This window comes from Sinohyriopsis cumingii, chromosome 10 (genome assembly GCF_028554795.1).
Source record: "Sinohyriopsis cumingii isolate HCF-2022 chromosome 10, ASM2855479v2, whole genome shotgun sequence".
NCBI classification, from domain to species: domain Eukaryota; kingdom Metazoa; phylum Mollusca; class Bivalvia; order Unionida; family Unionidae; genus Sinohyriopsis; species Sinohyriopsis cumingii.
In genome coordinates, this window is record NC_142970.1 from 64,023,326 (window position 1) to 64,046,240 (window position 22,915).

A 22,915-nucleotide genomic window follows, 5' to 3' on the forward strand; every position below is an offset into this window, starting at 1 on the left:
CTGAAATAGATTGTAAATTTCTGCATTATAAACAGTGGTTATAAATAGATTGTAAATTTCTGTGTTATAAACAGTGGTTATGAATAGATTGTAAATTTCTGCATTATAAACAGTGGTTATGTATTTTTGTGCATTAAAAACAGCGGTTTCTGCCAACATCTTGCACTCACAATTACCACGGCACCACCACCTACAGATCGGTTTAAATATTTCTGTATTATAACAGATTGTAAATATCTGCATTAAAACAGCGTATTTGTGCCTTGATTTCTCATAACAGGTTTAAAAATAACTCGTGATGGAAAATATGTTTATTTTTAGTTAGAAACCATAAATATCTTTCTTTGGTTACTACGTAGACCAATTACAACCATAAAAATCGGAAATTTACGAAGAAAACTATATATTACAAAAGTAATCTCCCTTTTGCATAATTAAAATTTCAGTAGTATACGATTATACAATACTGGGTCCCCCCAAAAAATAAATGGTTATTAAATATAATTCGAGGTAATGATGATAGTTTATCTCATTAACAATATTGGAAGGTGATTTTCTGCTTATATTTCTTGGAAAAAGTGGATTTATATATATTTTCCGCAAGAAAACGTACTGAAGGCATGCAGATATCAAAGTATTTCGAAGCCGCGTTCATTGATTGAAATATAATTTCTTTGCCAGTTTCTATGTTTGTAGATTTTACCGGCCTCCTTACAATTGTTTTACGTCTTCCAGTATTACCATGTGTTAAGTTCTCGCTCTGTGTAACAGCTCGAAGATTGGATAAACTATTATTTTGAGGGTTTGCGTCAATGTGATCGATCACAAGACCGTCTTCGATCAATCCGTTGAAACACTCGAAAATAAATCTATGACAGCGATAATGTTTCTTCCCAACAGTAAATATGAAATAACCATGATTATTAATACAACCAACTGTTTTTTTTCAGCCTGCAATTTCTGATCCTACCATCAATATTTGATTCGTAGTTTGTTATTGTAGGATGTGGGAAAAATTCATTTTGCTCCATATATACAATAATATTATTTGTTCAAATCATAATTTGTCTGAAAACTTAGTTAGATAATCCTCCACGGATTTTATAGCTCCGTCACTGACGTTATTTTTTTTGTCATAATATCTTTTCAGCTCTCTGTATCGTTTACCACCACAACACGCACAAAACTGTGTTTTTCCTCGCACTCCAGCACCACATCGCAGACATGATATTGGTCCTAAGCTTCCACGGTTAACGCACTGCATGTGTTGTCCGCAGAATTCCTTTTTACAGGATTTATTACAACGAGTCAATGAACCCACTATGAGCCATTTGCATTGAGACATTGTATACATAATATTTTAATTTAAATATTTGCTTGAAATATAATATGAACGAATTCGATAGATTATCCCGAATAAAGCCCTTGAGCGGAGATAAATTTAATCTCGACAGATTATCTCCTAACCTACCGATGCAAGATCTAGTTGATCCGAAAAACAAAGGTTTGATTAATAAAATTCACGACGCCAAGAAAGAATTTCACACAGATGGTGCATCTCATGTCTGGTCAACGTTCAAGATTATACGCAACACAAATATCATTAACGCTATGATGAACGACAAACGAGCAGTAATTATCATTAACTATCTTGATAATCGCAAATATCTTTTCAGAATAAAATTTGTCGTGTTGACAGAAACAGATGATTGGATTATCCGTGACAAATATGATCCTGTCCAAGGTAATAAAAAAACTGTCATACTAAGTAAAGATTCCAAACCAGGTCTATTGACAGGTATTAACAAACCGTATTATGAACAAGCATATCCTGTGACCGCGGTTATTTATGGAATCTATGTGATAAATGAAAAACCTAGCGTTGATAAACTAGCGCCGATGAATTTTTAAAAATAAATTGTGTAGCTGAACGAGTAACGGAACGTTTTACCATTTCGACTCGTGGAAACGGTCTAACGGATAAAAGACGTAAAATAATAAACACGTGGGGAGAAATGGTTAAAGATACCGGTGCGTCTATCAAAGATGTCGCTGAGTTAGGAAAAAAATTAAAATTTCCAATAACCGTAGCGACGATAACAGGGGAGATTTTGTATGAATCAAAATATAGATCAAAAGGAGCTTCGATCGAAATTACTGATCATAACGCACACGCGTGGACTAACGCAGTAACAATATTTCCACGAGATCGAACTGTTAAATGTTATCCCGGAGATAATTCTGATAGAGGTATGTTTGATTTTATTAACGAAATCAGTAAAAACGATCCTGTGTCAGTATGGTTATTTCAGTCTTGCGTGGAAGAAAAAAATCAATTTGATCAGTTTGTGAGACCAAATGGCGTTATTTATCGAACAAATCCTCTTCACGAGAAAATGAAAGATCTTGCACTGCAATATACTGATGATACTGACGAATTATTGAGCAATTGTTTTACTGTTCCGTCAGTTGCGGCTCATTTTGCTAGAAAGAAAAATTCGTGGAAACCAACCAGGTTTGATTTTCTTGATGACATAGTATCCAGTTGTGTCGAATATGGACACGGCGGATTGTGGAATACTAAATACAATCATAGAGATGTTATTTCAGTTGACATGGTTGCATGTTATCCCGGAAGTGTTCTTGGATACGGAGATTGTTCTGTGTATTTTGAGCGATTCGGTGATCCGACGCACGAAATGACGCGAGTATCGATAAATGGACCATTACCGGATTTTGACCTAACTGGATTTGCTCGTATCGAGTCATTCGAAATGTCTAAAGGACTTCATCCAATTTGTTATGTTTGGTTTGGAAAACATTTTTCAGAAAAAATGTGGACACCAATAGTGTTATTACGGTATATGCTTGATTGTGCAATATTAATATCGCTGACGATCAGCGAAGCAATTATATCGTACCGAAAACAAACCAAGGTTTGGTTACCACATTCGGATGAAACTGATTCAAAGGATCTTGGTAGAAAAATAATCGGCAAATTTACCCAAGGAGGAGCATATGATCACAGACGACATTGTACAAGATTGATCATGGACGATGCTGAGTTAGATTTCATAATCGCTGATACAACGAACAAGAACACGTTTATAAGTCGAGAAACAGTTTTCTTGTCAAATGGAAATAAACTAGGTACAATTGTGAGCTACATGGACGGTGAGTCACCTCAGCATACTCATTTAAGATCATCGATGTTAGCATATGTTTCAATAAATCTATTATCGATGATAAATAAGGTTTCTACACTAGCTGTCAGAGTTGCTACTGATTCGTTTTATATAAGTAAAAAACATTCAATACTGTTAGAAGGATTAAACATAGGCACTTATGCATCGTGGGGTTCGTGGAAAATAAAAAAGGAATATATGCTCGATTATTCCGAATCCGCTGATGTTGTGGTTAAAGATATTTACTGTAAAAAATATCAATCGTCGACAACTTCGTTGTTACCATCGATATACGATCCAATAACTAGACACAAAACGGTTTATCTAAACGGACCTGGCAGTTCTGGTAAAACCACTCGAGCTATCGAACTATTTCAGAATTCAGATATGATTGTGCTAACACCTACACACAGACTAGCGCGAGAGATGAAACAACGAGGAGTACAATCATGTACTTATCACAGCTTTTTTCGATGAAAGGGTGATGCATGGACATCTTTAAGGATGGGCGAGAAATACATTCCAAGGATTATAATATGGGATGAAATATGCACTGTACCGCTAGAAACACTAAAAACATTTCTTGATGGGTTATTAACAAGCAATACTGCTGTGATAATGTGCGGCGATCACGGTCAACCACCACCCGTAGCTGGACCATCTCCACATGGATGGCTGAAAAATTTCGTTGACCACTTCGAAGAAGTATCTGATGATCATAGAGCACTTGATGCAACGTTGAAGGAATTTAAAAAATTAATCAGACTACAACCGAATAAAATTCAGTGTGAAGTAATGCGCGAGATAATTTCAGAAACACCCATGAAAGACTTTTTGCGCGCGTGGAGACCAAACGATTTGATAGTTGCAAGTAGAGAGATAGTTCGTGATACACTTCAGCGGGAGTTGTTTCAGTTACAACGAGAAAAGTTTCCAACGTTCCCAGTTCCGTTATGTTATCGACCAACAGATACGCGACGGCAAAATATTGACGTTGATATACCAGGACACACCGAGTCAAGGAAACAGAATCTTGTATTGAATGATATTATCACAGTTGACGTTGAAGTTGTTGAAGATGCTCTACGTGCTGATAAATCCCCGTGGACGCTTGGATACTCGATGACGATTCATTCATCTCAGGGATTAACTATTACTGATACAGTTGTTTGGATCGTTGATGATCGTATCGAATGGTCGAACTTGGTTTATCTCGCTGTATCTCGAGTTAGAAAATATCTCAATTAAGACGAATCGTCATGGACTCGTCAGTGATTAGTGATGACCTCGATCGTCGAGGCCTTGACGAATGTCAAAGCGATATAATAAGAAAAAAATTATCTGGTTATAAACAGTGTGATAAAAAACAAACTCGATTTTGATCTTGATGTTCATTTTATTAATGCGCTGAAACAACAACAGAATAATCATTGTGCAAGTTGTAATTGTATAATGTTATGGCGGTATCTGAAAAATGATCCAAGACAATTTACCGTAGGTAGAAAAAATAACAATCTTGGTCATACACGAGAAAATATCATGTTGACCTGTTTTGAATGTAATCTACGTCAGGGTGCTGGCACCCTTGGCGCTAGTTAAGTGATTTGGGTGGTAATTGTGTGTTATCGGGAATTATCTGTAATTGTTCACGTACAAATCCACGTTGAGGAGCAGTTGAATCCAGTCTGTGGATTGCGGGTCTACCTGAGGATCTTGTCACGGTGGATATCTTATGTGTGGTAACACTCCAAATAGGATCAGTCGCTCTTTTTTTTACAGCCTTCAAGTTCACCGGGCTCGTATAAATACCTGACAGTGATATCACCTAATAATGGTTGCGCTGAAAGATCACGTCGTTGTGTAGGTATATTTTTTTTTGTAATTGCATTAATAGGTTTCATGTTGGTCGTTCGAGTAATCTCATTATTTAACGCTGCTATCACATTTGGTAATCTTGCCACATATTCACGAGATCTCGTATCCTGAATCAATTCCTTCGCGTATTGATATCCAAATAACCGCTCAGCAAGTGTTCGATTAAATCGTTCAACAATTGCCTGATCACGATGAATTGCAGTATGTCCTCGTTGTATTTTAGTATTATGTTGTTTCATCAACGATGATACTGGACCAAGAAATTCCTTGCCAGGATCAACTTGTAACAGCTGTGGCCATCGCAGACCACCTCGTTGATAAATTCGTTTAAAAGCATCGGCTACCTCAGATGCTGTTTTCGTTGATAGCGGTTCTGCATCCTTATATCTACTTGCAACATCAACAACAGTTAGCGCGTATTTGTACGTTTTTTTACGCACAGTATCATGTGGTAAAAACAGAATATCAGCTTGATGAACCTCATTAGGAACATTGACACTGAAATGTGCAAATTGAATTTGTTTAGGACGCGGTAGATAAATTTGCCATATTGCCTGTTTGGATAACCAAGCTTTAGAAGTAGAATGTTTAACCGCTGCTGCATCAGCGAGTTTACTAATTGCTGCTTTACCCTTCCAGTATCCAATTGGTGAATAATAAATCGATTCCGTTTATATATTACCAGCCCCTAGTGCTAATTTACCTTTCATCGCGGATCTTACTAACCAATTAGCTAATTTTTCTTTGATATTTTTATTTTTTATAGAATCTAGCGCATGAATTAATTTCACATCTGCAATATGCCTATGTTGTAGATCATTGTTTTTATATGCAACATCATGAGCATAACATGCTTTATCAATAGCGTTTATTGGTTCCTCGCCTGGTTTTGGTTGATGTAGATTATCAAGTCTAATATCGAGTCGAGTACCAGGACCGCAATAATTATATCCTGGTAGATGTTTTTCTCCTGGGTATTTAGCCCACGGAGTTCCCGGTAATTTTGTTAATTTTGCTGCAATATCACCTCCGCGTTGCTTTATTTTAACGCTGAATTATTACCGGGAATAAATTTAAATTTTCTTGTACCACACCGCGTACACTTACCCGTAACCGCTGATCTGTTATTTTTTGTGGTAATAGTTGTTAGTGCATCCGTATGGGTACGCATCCTGCACTTCACACAATATAAATCCATGGATATTTTATACAGCATGGATATAATTGATTTCTCAGCGACAAGAAAACGAGAACCTGTCAAGCACCATCCTGCGTTACCAAATTCAATTAGAATGATAATAATAGGACCATCTGGGAGTGGAAAGACACAGTTGTTACTCAATCTTATAATGAGATGGTTAAAGTGGGATAAATTGTATTTGGTAGCACCGTCAGTTGATGATCAACGATGTTATAATGTGCTTAAGGATTTTAATAAAAACGCGGATAACGATGTTATCGAGTTTATAACCGATATTGATGATGCACCATCAGTTGATTCCATAGACGGATTTATTAATAATTTAGTTGTATACGATGATGTGATGCTGGACAAACAATCAAATCCAGCTAGGATTTTTTCGCGAGGTAGACACAAAAACACCGATGTTATTTATGTTACTCAACGATACACACAAATACCAAAAGTGATCAGAGATAACTGTAATATTTTAGTTGTGTTTAATGGAGTTGATACACATACGTTGCGAAATATTCATCAAACCTAGTACAGCGGTGATATGGATATAATTAAATTCAGAAATTTCTTTTCACGAGCGCAAACTACTCCGCACGGGTTTATAACAATAAATTTGCACGATCCTAGAACAAGATGTCATATTGGACTTGATAAAATATTTGGATAAATTAATAGCAGCAGAGGGGCGCATGACCTCAAGTTGGTTCATATTTTTTGTAATTTCACGAGTTTTCTAATTAACCGGAGTCCTCAAGCAAATATTCAGCTCGAAAGAAGCCTTATTTCGGTTTTTGGACGCTTCCAAAGTCGGTCTGTTCGCTCCCTCTGCTGCTTGTTACCTTTGTATTATACTGAAAGAAAATCACATTTAGCACAATTCCTTAAAATGTATTTACATTGCATAGCCTACCTGTTTCGATAAAGCATATTAAATAGTCATGCTTAAAGTTGGACACTATTTTAATGAAGCTTTGAGGCTACAATCGTCTCTGAAAGAAATGTCTTGCTGTAGCCCTCAGAGGATAAGACAACAATCTGTCATGTACCACGTTATATAAAGAAACCTTGGTAGTAATGTCCCCAGAGACAGTTAGTGTTCTAAAATACAGAAACGTAATTTTTCAACAGACTAAAAATAGGAGAAAGAAATTGAACAAAAAAGACCGAATAAAACCCCCATAATCAGAGTATTTACGTCATTGTAATAAAAGTATATCATACCATTGTAAAACATTAACGAAACCTTCTAAGGGAGTCCACAGTTCTAATATACTATAGTGTGATAACATACGACAAACATGGGTTCAGTGAAAAGAACAAGCATGTCTGCGTCACTTAGCACAGAACCATCGTTCCGGGAAAATCGTACTTCTTTACTGAAACATCATGTAAGTCATGTGTTTCTGTCTATATACATTTGCTTTGTATAGATTAGTGAATAATTTTGATAGAGGTCCTACATATATCCTGTCTCTGCTGCTATTGATGGAGTTAGTACATGCATGGAAATAAAACTCTCAGGCAGACGTATAAGCGACACAATGGAACAGTTCATGTCATTCAAGTACTCATGGTATGCCAATATAAAAATTAATAAATGTAAATCCAGTTATTTAAGAAAATACATCTTGAAATAGTTTAAATGTTTGCAGTGATCTTCTGTAGTATATATCTAAGCTAGCGTCATGGAATTTATTTGTGTCATAGTTTCAAGAGTGGCATATATATATATATATATATATATATATATATATATATATATATATATATATATATATATATATATATATATATATATATATATATATATATATATATGGATCCAAATGGCTGACAAACGTAATCAATATTTAAGATTTTTAAAACGTTGGAGGTCCTATCACAAAGAGAATATGATAACAGCCTTTACCACCATCATATTACTTGTGCTGTGGATACGATATTCTTAATAATCAACGCAGAATCGGCAGAATTTCAGCAGCAGAGAGGGTCAACAGGCCTTTTTTCTGGGACGTAATTTTTTAAACAATAAAGCTTCCTAAGACAACGAAAATAAATAAATAAGGCAAATAACGTTAAACCGAAGCTTCTAACTAAACCGAGAATTTTTCTAATTGGGTTATTTTATTTGTTACTTTATCGATGAAGTTCATGTTTTTCTAAATTTGTATGTGAGTTCGTTTACCCGCCGGACGTTTCACAGAGGTCTCACTTTCTCTGCTGCTATAAATATATGAGTAATTAAATCATAGTTATATTAATAATGGAATCTCACACAGTTAGAGTAGCTCGAGAGCGATTAGAAGCAGTTAAAAATGTATTCCAGTCCGTGATACTGTAAAGCAACAACTACCAGCGCGTCAGGAGTCTCAGGTGGAATTTGCAGAAGGTGCAGAACAATTATTTAATCCGGTTACGAAGGTTACTGAAAGAGTTGCTGAAGCTACTGAAGGTCTTCTTCCAACATTAAAACAAACTGCTGAGCAAACGAAAACGATAGCAAGAAGAACTAAACAAACAAAAATATTTGAAAAGATATTTCAGATGAAGTAGATGATGCTCAGTCTATTAACGTAGATGATGCTCAGCCTATTAACGTAGACGATACTCAGCTTTTTGACAGAGATAAGGAAGTACTTGAAGATATTGAACAAGCTCGTATTAAAAAGGGTTATGTATCAAAACAAGAAATAGTTGATGCAATTGGTAAATTTAGCGATGATAGTACTCTCTACATAAGGAATATTAAAGACCTACATTTACCTTTATTTTGCCGTGAAGATAGAGAAGTCTTTTAAAACCTAAATACTCTTATAAATATGTAAAAAGTGAAACCTGATACTATTTGGATTATAAAGTACACATTAAAATTGATAGGATCGATATAAGAAAAGATATAATGATTTTATTGATGGAGTAGATAACTATATTAGAAAGTTACAACGGCAAGAATCGCAACAACTATTAGCATTACAAGAGCAACCATCTCAAACAATAAGTGATGAACAAGCTAAACATAAGAAAGAACAGCAAAAAGAAGCTAAACGAGAGAGAGAGAGAGAGAGAGAGAGAGAGAGAGAGAGAGAGAGAGAGAAGAGAGGGAGAACAAATAAAGGAAAAAGGAAAAGACCGGGAATTTAGAATAATTTGACAAGTGTGGGAATTACGTTCTTCGCCAGGTAAGAAAGATTTAGAAGAAACAACTGGAAGTGGTTTTGTTACTCAAGGAATGTGTACTGATAGTGTTCTTGCCGAAGTTGATCGCTTATCAATTCTGATCGGAGGAAAACGCGCAGGAAATAATTCTCCATAAGTTATTAATGAAATATCTGATATTTGTGAAAGATTATTTACGGGATGTGTTATGGATCGTAACATGTATCATTCTCTCATTAATGAAATTGTCGATGATTATTACAGCGACTAAAACAGTTAATTAATCAAAATGTAATTTAAAAATGATTATACACAATGCTCAACGTGGACCTGTAATAGTTAGGGTAGTAAACTCACGATTGCCAACTTACAAAGTGATTTACGGGGATGGACTCGGTGATGTTGTTCAAGTTTTCTTTAAAAGATAGCCCCAAAAGCAATACCGATTGCAAAACAGTTAGGAATGCAATCTATTGACGATATTCGCGATAAAGCTATTGCTGCTGTTGATAAATTTACCAGTTAAACATTTTCATCAATCAAAGAAAGATTAGCTCGATTAGTACGAAGAAAACTACAGCCAGTAAATATACCCAGTACTGAAATTATGCCTGCAAATGTTAGTAAAATAATAAATCAATCTCCAAATAAAAAACTAACAGTGTTGGCTAATATTCCCCAGTTAGAAAATTATCGTGATAGACGATACTAATTATAATAAAATGTTCAAACGTGTATCTTATCAAGCCTGTGATACTGACACACCGGTTCTAAAAGATGAATATATACGCGATTATCAATATTATTCTTATGACGCAAGTGTATCAAATCAGCGTGGCCTAATTGAATTACATGTTTAAGATACAAGCAGATATCTCTTACCTGCTGAAGCATTTATCGAAGTAGAAGGTAGACTTTTAAAAACAGATGATACAGCGTAAGGAATTGGTGATCGAGTTGGTTTTGTTATTGATGGTGTCATGGCATTATTTAACAGTGTTTATACATGATTGACGAAAATATATTGAATCATGTCTCGAAAAGGTTGATATTGCTACGATAATATTGGGTTTGGCAAAATATTCAAATGATTACTCGAGGTCAGCTGGTCCGTCAATGATATTTGCAAAGGATACCATTGATCAACCCGAGAGTAGAAACGTTGCATTAAATGCAGCTGGGGAACAAGTTGTGGATATTTACGGACGATCTTCTCGCCTGAGTAAACCTCAGCAAAGCAACTTCAATAATCTTTAGAGTCTTGCAAATGTACACCAAAATTAAGTCGTTGTTTCTCAGGATAAGCAAGGACGATTAAAGACGAGAGACATCCCGTTGACAGATGTAATTCTGCGTGTTCCAGATGCAAAAGAAGATAACGTTGTGGAGTGTACTAAAACGGTAAAATAAAAAAATCAGATTAATCAATTATATCAATCATGGGAGAAATTGCTGAACGTGTCAGAAGAATTAGAGATATTATGTACGGCGATCTCAATATGAGTAAAATACAATTATTAATGTGAGAGAACCAAAATCAAATAATGTGGTAACGAGTGATATGTAGACAACACGATTCGAACTGAGATCAATGATCGTTTATTAACCACAGGTGATACAATGACTGGTTCTCTCAGTATGACTAATAACAAAATTACTGGTCTTGAAGAACCAGAATCAAGCGATGACGCTGCAACAAAGAAATATGTCGATGACAGCAACATTCCGATGATGAACTCGTAAATGACAATCAACGATGGACTGACCATATTTAGATCTGAATACTCTAACTATTTAGAAAAGTTTATAAATTTGTATATATATATATATATATATATATATATATATATATATACTGCTCCGGTGGAACAGTTGTTAGAGCGTCCGCCCCGGATGTGGGATGTCGTGGGTTCGAACCCCGGCCGAGTCATACCGTCATACCAAAGGCTTCTAAAATTGGTAATAACAGCTGCCGTGCTTGGCGCTCAGCATTAAGTAGTTAGTGTTATGACTGGCCATCCTTGTTTCAGGATAGTGTGACTGGGTGGGACATCATGCTAAATGTCTGCGGCATGATGAATCAGTGCTAGACATCACTTTAAACTGTCACACTGCAGACATGACTAGAAAATTGTTAAAACTACGTTAAAAATCTAAATCACACACACTCACACACACACACTTATATATATATATATATATATATATATATATATATATATATATATATATATATATATATATATATATATATATATATATAGATATATATATACATATATATATACATATATATATACATATATATATATATACATATATATATATATATATATATATATATATATATATATATATATATATATATATATATATATGTATATTACATGCATTTAAATATGTATTGTTTTTATCAGTTGTTAAAATTAAGCCTTCTAAAAATAAATTTACTCTTGACAGAAGATCCCCTGTCTTACCGATTCGTGCTCTTGTTGATCCGAGGAAAAACGGTTAGATGAATACTATTCATAACGCCAAGAAAGAATTTATCGATGATGATAAACGTTTAAAACTGTACGCAACACTGATGGTGCCGACGATATTATGAATGAATGTCAAAAACGCGACAACGATTATTAATTATCTCGAAAACGAAGATATTTTTTCTGAGTAAAGTTTAATATATTAGCAGAAACAAACAATGCTATTTGGATTATCAGTGACAAACGTGACCCTGTACTTCATAACGAAAGAATTGCCGTATTAAGTAAAAATTCCAAGCCAGGAATGTTGATTGGTATTGACAAACCGTATTATGAAAGAGCGTATCATGAAACAGCAGTTATTTTTGGAATTTATCCAATAAATGATAAACCCATCGTCAATAGTCTAAAACCGATGACATTTTCAAAATTAAATTGTGTAGCTGAAGGAGTAAAGGGACATTTTACGTGGAAATGGTTTAACGGACAAGAGACGTAAAATAATAAACCAGTTGGGAGAAATAGTTAATGATGCCGGTACATCTATTAAAGACGGCGCTGACCGATGAAAGAAGTTAGAATTCCCGATAACAATAAGAACGATAACCGAGGAGATTTTGTACGAATCGAAATATAAATCGAAAGGAGCTTCGATATAAATTATTGATCATAATGCGCATGCGTGGACTAATGCAGTAACAACATTTCCACGAAATCGAACTATGAAGTTTTATAACGGTGATATATTTAATTTTACTAATCAGATTAGTAAAAGTGATCCTGTATCCGAGTGGCTGTTTCAAAGCTCTGAAGATGATAGTGATCTGATAAAGCCTGATGGAAGTATCTGCATCAAAGAAAAAGGTTTTATCACTTTGTAAGTCCTAATGGAATGATTTATCGAACAGAATTTCTTCATACAAAAATGAAAAATCTTGCGTCAAAATATACCCATGATGATGTCATACATGAAAAGTTACTCAGTAATTGTTTTACGATTCCATCAGTCGCGGCTCATTTAGCAGGAGAGAAATATTCGTGGAAGCTTACGAAGTTTGATTTTCTGACTGATATTATATCAAGTTGTGTCGAATACGGACACCGTGGATTATGGAATACTAAATACGATTATAGGGATGTTATTTCGGTTGATATGGTTGCAGGTTATCCAGGAAGTTTTCTTGGTATGGGATGGTGTCCTACTAAGTATTTTGAGGGGTCTGGACATCCAACACACAAGATGACCAGAGTATCGATAAACGGACTATTACCATATTTTGATTTGACTGGATTCGCTTGTATCGAGTAATTTAAGTTTGCTGAAAATTTTCGTCAAATCTGATATGTCTGGTTTAGCAAATGTTTTTCAGAAAAATTTGGTCGCCAACAGTAATAGCATATTTGATGTAAAAAAAATACTATTATTGCTAACAGTAAATGAAGCAATTATATCATATCGACCGCAGAAAAAATTTGGTTACCACAACAAAAGAAATATTCTGATGAAAATCCTGATATTACTGATTTCGAGAATAAAATCGCAAAAGATCTTGGCAGAAAAATGATAGGTAAATTCACAAAATGAAGATCATATGATCATAAACGACATTGCACAATATTGATTATAGATGATGCTGAACTTGATTTTATAACTGATGATAAAACGAATAGAAATACGTTTATAAATCGAAGTAATGTTATTTTATCAGACGGAACTAGATTAGTTAGAATTGTGAGTTATATTGTTGGTGCGACACCGCAGTTAACTGGTTTAAGATCTTCAATGCTTGCGTACACGTTGATAAATCTTTTATCTATGATAAATAGAGTTTCTGAGTTTTCTGTCAGAGTCGCTACGGATTCATTTTATACCAACAACAAAAATTAGAGGATTGCTAGAACAACTACATATCGGCACTTATGCATTATGGGGTGAATGGAGAATAAAATAAGAAAATATACTCAATTATTCTGAATCCACCGGCGTTGAAATTAAGGGTATTTATTGCCAAAAAATCAAATATCAAAAGTATCATCTGCCCCATCGGTATCCTATCCTGTAGCTAGACATAAAACAGTTTAACTCAATGGGCTTGATGGTTCTGGTTAAACAACCCGTGTGAATATTTTATTCTTAAACAGTTATTCAGAAATAATTGTATTAACAGCTACACACAGACTCGCAGAGAAATGAGAGAAAGAAAAAATATATCATGCTCTTATCATAATCTATTTCAATGGAAGCGAGATAATGGACTCCTGAACAAATGGGAGAGAAATATTCCAAGGATAATTGTTTGGGATGAAATATGCACTGTTTCATTAGAAACATTAAAAATATTTCTTGATTGGTTATTTATAAAAATTCTGCTGTAATAATGTGTGGCGATCATGGTCAACAAACGCAATTTGTTGGATTGGCTCCACATTAATGGCTGAGAAATCTTGTAGATTATTATGAAGAAATAACTGTTGACCATAAAGCGCTTGATTCAGAATTAAAAGAATTCAAGAAATTAATCAGACTACAACCGAATATAATTCAATGTGAAATAATGCGTGAAATAATTAAAGAAACTCCTGTTAACAATTTTTGGAATTTATGTAGACCAAATGCTTTGATAGTTGCTAATAGAAAGATAGTTCGTGATACACGTCAAATAAAATTATTTATGTTACATAAAGACACAATTTCAAATCAACCCTTACCGTTGGGTTATCGACCAGCAGACACGCGACGACAGAATTTCGACGTTGATATACCAGGATGATCAGAAAAACAAAATCTTGTATTATATGATATTGTTTTATTTCCTGTCGTTGTTGTTGAAGGCGAGTTAACTATGGAAAAAACTCTATGGACGCTAGGATACGCAATGACGATTCATTGATCACAAGGATTAACCATTTCTGATACAAATGATTGGATCGTCGATGATAGTCTCGAATGGTCAAACTTAGTTTGTCTCGCAGTCTCTTGAGTCAGAAGAATATCACATCTGCGGTGAATTGTCACAGACTTCACAGAAAATAATAATCAAATTCAGAAAACCATTGCTGGAAAAAATGGGTTAGTTATAAACAGCGTGACAAAAAAGTAAATAAATAAGCGCTACTTTGATCTCGATACTGAATTTATTATGACTTTAAAACAACGACAGAATAATCATTATGCGAGCTGTAACACAATAATGTTGTGACAATATTCAAAAATTAATCCAAGACAACTTACCATAAACAGAATTAATACTAGTGTTGGTCATACACGCGAAAATGTAATACTGACCTGTCTTGAATGTAATCGAAAGTGCTAGTTTACAAAAGTGAACGCGGTGGTAATTGTATGTCTTCAGGAATTACTCTGAATTTAAGCTGTATATTGGAGGTCTACTAGTGGATTTTACCACGCTATAAATTTTACGTGTCGTAATACTCCAAAAAGGATCAGTCGCTCTATTTCTACCGCCTTCAAGTTCGCTAATACTGGTTGTTTTGAAAATTCATCTCGTTGTACTGTATTATGTTTTTTGTTGTAATCGCATTAATGGGTTTCATGGCGGTTATTCGAGTAATTTCATTACTTAATGCATTTATCACACTCGGTAATCTTGCAGCACATTCGTGAGATCTCATATCTTTCTGAATTATTTCCTTTGAATATTGATATCCAAAGAACTACTCAGCAAGTGTTCTATTAAATCGTTAAACAATTGCCTGATCAGGATGACTTGTAGTATGTCCTCGTCTGATTTTGACGTTATGTTTGTTCATCAGAGATGATACTGCACCAAGAAATTCCTTTGCAGGACAAACCTGTAATAGTTGTGGCCATCGTAAGGATCCTCGTTGATAAATTCGCTCAAAAGCAGGAAAAACTTCAGTTGCTGTTTTAGTTGATAATGATTATGCTTCCTTATTTCTAATTGCAACGTCAACGACAATTGATGTGTATTTGTATGTTAATTTACGTCTTCAAATTCATGTAGTAAACTTAAAATATATGTTTGATGAACATCATTAGGAGTGCTGATATTAAAATGTGCATGCTGAATATTTTTAGGTGATGGTAATTAAATTTGCCATATTGCCTGTGGTGCCTATTGCAGCAGCAGAGCGTGTAACATTTGCTGCATCAGCGAGTTTACTAATCGCTGCTATACCTGTACAATATCCTGTTGGGCTATAATAAATCGATTCCATTATTTTATAATTATCGGTTGATTTATTACCGGCTCCGAATAATAATTTACCTTTCATCGAAAATACTACCAACCAATTAAGCAACGATTCTCTGAAATATTGTTTTTTAATTATAGAATTTAATGCTTGAATCAACTTCACATCTGCAATATGTCGTTGTTGTAAATCTCTAATTTTACAAGCCACATCATGAATAAGACATGCTTGATCAATAGCATTTATTAGATATTCATGTTAGGTGACGGTAGGTAGATTTGCCATATTGCCTGTCGTGGTAACCAATTTATAGCAACATAAAACGTGTTACATTTGCTGCATCAGCGATTTTACTGATAGCTACTCGTCCTTCCCAATATCCTCTTGGGCTATAATAAATCGTTTCCATTATTTTATTATCGGTTGATTATTTTTTACCGGCTGCTAATACTAGTTCACCTTTCATTGCAGATCGTATCAACCAGTTCGCTAATGATTCTCTGAAAGTTATTTTTTGTGAGAATTTAACGAGTGAATCAACTTCACATCTGCAATATGTCGTTGTTGCAGATCTGGAGTTTTATAAGCTACATCATGAACATGACATACTTGATCAATCGCATTGATTGGATATTCTCCAGGTCTTGGTTGATCTCGCTCGTCAAGTCGGATATCATGTCGGGTTCCAGGATAACGCTAATTATTTTCTGGAAGATATTATTCTCCTTGGTATTTAGCACATGTAGTTCCTGGTAATTTTCCTAACTGAGTAGCGATATCACCAACAGACACCCCTTGTGTCCGGAGATAAATTTACCTGTAAGTACATGTCTTTTATTTTTTGTTATTATTGCACTTGTGGGAGTGGATGCTGTACATCGAACACAATATAAATTCATATTATTCAAGGGCAATGCTAATCGTAGACAAGGGCATTACTACTACTACTATTGGCAGACAAACACAATGATATTGGTTGACAACGGCAATACTACTTATAAGTAATGACAATACTGCTGGTTGACAAAGGGAATGTTAATCGTAGACAATGGCAATACTGTTGGTAGGCTAGGACATTAACACAACTACTACTACTGGCAGACAAACGTAATACTACTGGTTGACAACAGCAATACTACTTATAATAATGGCAATACTACTTGTTGACAACGACAATACTACTTATAAGTAATGGCAATAATACTGGTTGACAACGACAATACTACTTATAGGTGATGGCAATAATACTAACCGACAAGGGCAATATCATTAAGCTAGCAGTTCCCATGTGGGCGATGGAAAATTCATTATCCAGCATTTCTCATGGAATCTTGTGCAATCCCCACTCGTATCCCAATAATGATTTCTTCTTGAGACTAAGGCATTCATCCATTAGCAAGCACACAGACACAAGCATACAGACACAGATAAACACACACACAATCGGAGGCATATATATATATATATATATATATATATATATATAACTGGATTGAGCATACGAAATAGGTTCTTCATCAAGTATCAAGGTGTGTGATTAGAGAAGCGTAACATTTCTAAAGGCGTGTTCACACGAGAAATAAATTTGATCGTTTAAACTTTCATTGTGTCTTATTTACATGATACCGGTGAAAAGTTAATATAGGCCAAATAGTGAAATCCGTGATCTGAACGACCTAAATTCAAAATAAAAGCTACCTTAACAATATACCCGGTTGCTCATAATATATTGTGAACCTTAAGTAAACATTGACTTTGTATTTCTGAATTGAAGCAGCCAGTCGCAAAATTTATATGTGTACACAATTTTAGGAAGTGTCGAACATGGCCAATTCATAAATTTTACCTTAAAGCGTCTGATCTGGATGAGCTATAACCTTCACAGACAACATCTTCTCTCTCTCTCTCAATTATATATGAACTACTTTAATACCAAGATCCTTTTAAGTAGAAACAAATCTGATCTTTAATTTAATCTTCTGTCACTGTAGAAGTATTTAGAAAGTAGAAGTGGTTTGATTCTGTATAAGGTTGTAGGATAATCATAATGGATGAAAAATTATATTGTTTTAGTGATCGTCGTCAGTGATCTGTCGAGGACGTTCAACCTGTATAATTTTAGACCTTCCACTCACGCACGTATTGCTGAGTGCGGATAAAGCGTTCCTTTGTGTTTAGGCGGCCTGAAATAGACTGCCTGAAATAGTTTAATTCATAATAATATAAGAGGCGGAACCTAAGAGCCTCTAACGAACGAGTATTGAAGGTAGAGTGCACTTGATCTCCACCCCCTTTGTTAGCAGTTGGATACATACACCTAGGCAAGATCAGCGACACTAAATACAACCAATAGATATGAAAGAGGCGATATCCGAATTCGACAAAAGTAAAAAAGAGAAAAATATTAATCCGGGGTCTAATTCAATATTAAACGAATATGTACCATTTCATCTACGTTCAGTCCGTCCTTAGGAATATTTACTTAGTATTAAAACTAAATGTAAATATCTAAGAAAACCGTAAAATTATCAGTCCCCTGCACTCACATACGCGCTAGCACATGATCCACCCACTGATCAAAATAATGTAGCCAGTAAAAATAACTATCAATACAACTGCTTTTCGAATAAGTCGAATAAGCATCTTATGTCAATATAGTAATGATTTATTGGTAGGCTTTCCATTTTATAATATTTTTGTCCTGTCTTTTCTTTTAGTTTAATTTAGTAAATTCTGAGATTACAAACCGGCCAACTTAGCTTCTAAAGGAAGGTAGAACAAGAAACGGCGCCATCAGTTTTAAATTGCTTAAAACCCTGGATTGATACTGATACTCTGCCAAGAATCATGTTTGTTGACGAATGTTTTCTCCTTGATTACTTACCTGTCTATCTGGGGGATATAAAGTTGAAGCTGAATGCTATACGAAACGGTGCTGTTTGACAAAAGGTTATAGAGTTGCCGAAGTATACGCACACTATCAACATTTTAAGTATGCTTGTTCTGAGCAATTAGTATAGTAATGCAATTTAATAAGTAATTTTAAATTTTAAATTTTAAATAATTAAGTTCATTTTTATCACGCTCTAGTGAATGAGTTAAAAATCTATGGAAATCATCTCAATATTTGTGTGATGAAAGTTGATAATTACTTTGAGTTCAGCACGACTAATTTAAACTTAAATGTAAGGTATTTTAAAAAAAATATTTATAATTTTAAAATTGGTTTCAGCTGAATGCAAGTAACACATTTCGATGACTCGTAAGTTAAAAGACGAATGAGAGAGATATAAATAATTTTCTAATTAATATAACTATTATGCAATAAGAGCATATTGCCACTATTAGTGTAGTGATACCATAAGGAAATTAAAGTCTTATTATTCAATTCGCATATTTAAATTTCTTTTTCTGACAAACTCAGATATATATGTCACCGTGTATGTGGAGAATGTCAAATGCTCATAGCCAATATTTGCGATTATGTTCAATAATAATAATAATAATAATAATTATTTAGCTTATTATTATTATTATTATTATTATTATGATTATTTTAAAGCTTAAATACTTGTTATCGTTATTTTCAGAGGTTAATCTTGCAGATAACCTAACTCGTCATTTGTGTTATGGTCTTGATATAAAAGAGTTATTTCCGCTAGAAATGCATGTCAATTATCATTCTTAACTTTTGCACAAATATTGTTAACTTCTAACGGATTTTGACTGCTATTAAGCAAACGTAACACAACCTGCTAATCACGAAAAAGGGGTAATGAAAAAATACGTTTTCCGGTCCCAAAATAGATGTATTATTGATGACATTGATCTTTTTACTACTCAGTCTCTGTAATCTAATCATGGTGACAAAAGAAAGTCCATCAGCTCCGAACAAAAACAATATCATGAGATCTAGTTCTTGTTTCAGAAGGCTATTTTGTGGAAAATGGGGTACTTATGAGAAAATGGAGACCATTTGAGTTACCGATGGCTACGAGTGGTGCGTGAGATAAATTGTAGTTTCTAAGTCGTTTAAATAGGAAAATCTTTTTTTTTAAAGCATGTACTCATTTGTTTGTTCATTTAAGAATCGATAAGACTTATTACGAGATTTTCCATCGTTTTTGTTGGACGAAAATTAAAAACGATGTTTCCAAGTATTGTAAATCTAGTTTTATTTGTCAAATGGCCGCTTGTTGTTCCGAGGTGATATCGACAGGAAATTCTTAGCGTCACTCGTGAAACTCCTATGGCAGATCGTTTAAGAATCATTAAGGCTTATCACAAGATCTTCAATCATTTATTGTCTTTTAATAATCTGACAATTGTTTCAGTACCTCTTTTTCCTTTAAACTTTTGATTTTCCTGTCTGAAACGTTTCAGAATTAGTCACAGTCTTACAATATATTTTTAACCAACTTGTCCATGGACGTAATTCCCGGTTGTTTTCGAATCACTGTATATTAAAATATTTACTTTGTAAGATAATGGATGGTTGTCTTTGAGATGTACATATAAATGATTGCGTGTGCTCCTGGCCCCATTCAAGGGTTTATTGGATATTCTACATTGGTATAATAGAATAATAAATGCAATGACTGGTCATTGCACAGCAACTATGCGTTGTCGTATGTTTTTATTTTCTTTTTTTCTCTGTGTTAATTTTAGTTTCTTTCTTCAATTGACTAGCAATGTCCTCCAGCATAATTGCCAAGATATTTTTGTATCATGTGGTACATGACATGCATGTTAATTGTTTACTCACCTCGAGTGTCAATAAAATGAATCTTCTTATCATATTTGCGCTGCAGCAGCGACGCTTGTTATCGCGTATTTATTTTTAAGAATATTATAGCCTTGCAGCGTTATTAGTATGCTGCGTCATTCAATATTCTATTTCAATCATTTTTATAAGATATATCAGAAAATAACTTTGGCATGCAATGTAGATGCATCTTAAAGGTATGGTGTTAAATGTGATTTGCTTTCAATACAAAGTCACGAAAGTATCAAGCATCAAACAGAATGTGCGACATCGTTCTTGTGTGCCAGCATGGAACTGTAGCTGTATTTAATTCGTATAAATGACCTGAGATGTGAACATTGTCGTCACTCCATCTTCTTTCTTGTCAAAGAACTTATATCGTTCACCCTTTCTCATTCACATCATATATAGTGGGACTGTCAAACTCACCTGTATACACATTCATTTTAAACAATGTCGGAATTCTCTCCATTTCCTTCTTATATTCAACATTTTATAATCGAACTACCGATCTTATCCATACTCGTCTCGCTTACACACTTTTTTCTCTTACATTCACACGCTTACTCATAACAACATCGTAAGTAAAACTATTACCTCTTGTGCAGAGAAAGTCATGGGAGGTGTTATGGGATCCTAGCGTAAGGAATGAGATTTTTGATGAGATAACGTGTTCAAACTAGAAGCACCTTTCTATATGTGCATTTTAAATCAGTATTTCAAGTGCGTAAAAGCTTGTGTCAAAGTCATAATTATTCATCTCGCAAAATGATACTTGATGTTGAAACAATAAATATACATGTACAATGTACAGTGCAAGAAAGAAATGTATATATGCATGTATGAATATATCTACTTAAGTACGTTGCATGCGTCTATATAGCTCTAGATGAATACTGAAGTTACAACATTTGTGATAAGTTAAGATTTACATTCAAGACACGACACACTGCATGCATATTTATTAGCGTACATCAACCCTCTCACTTTCACTCTCTCCTTCTCTATGTCTCTCCTTCTCACTCTCTCCTCACCCTCCCTCCCTCTGTATATATATATATATATATATATATATATATATATATATATATATATATATATATATATATATATATATATATATATATATACGTATATATATATATATATATATATATATATATATATATATATATATATATATATATATATATATATATATATAGAGAGAGAGAGAGAGAGAGAGAGAGAGAGAAAGAGAGACTTTACAAGTCAATTATAGATCAGAGATTTCATGGTATAGCATATCAATTGTATGAGTACGGAGATCGTCTCAATTAGCTATTGAGTGAAACTTTTGTGCAATTATCGAATAACTAAATGGTCGTTATTCACCTCAGGTTCAGAATATATCAAGATCACCCAGATATAATATTGAACAAGTGTCCTTAAAATGACTAAACTTAAATCAGCATGTTTACTTTACTTGTGTCAATTATATTAGCAAAATGACAATTTGTCCTAATGATTGTACGATTTCTACCCTATATCTGAATAATAAATAATGATATAACTTGGACAGTATGTAAGTATGTATGTATGTATGTATGTATGACCCGCATTATCATATAATTAGTGGACAAGAGATATATCAAAATGGAGAAAGCAAAATCTAGCTCATCAATACATACGGTGGAGATGGACATTGTAAATTGGTAAGAAATATGAACGTAGTCAAATAACAACTGTAGTAGGAAAGAAAATATTGTTTCGAACAGAAAATATCTAGTAGAACTAGAACAGGGCCAATATATGTAATAAAATGAAACGTTTGAGACAAGATAGAGATAATGACTAGAAACTCTAGTCATCTGAAATTGTATTATAATCAAGATGAAAAGTGATACGTTCTTTGCAGACCGCGGAAGGGCTTATAGGATGCACTAATGCACTAAATAATTCTTGGGAATTTGTCTTTGAAATGACCATCTTTCTTCATTTTATTTTCAATGATATGCAATCATGGGAGTTTTATAGCTTTTCTTTTCTTTTAATTCTTTATAAAGTTTATAAACATAAGTTATTTATTTGTAATTTT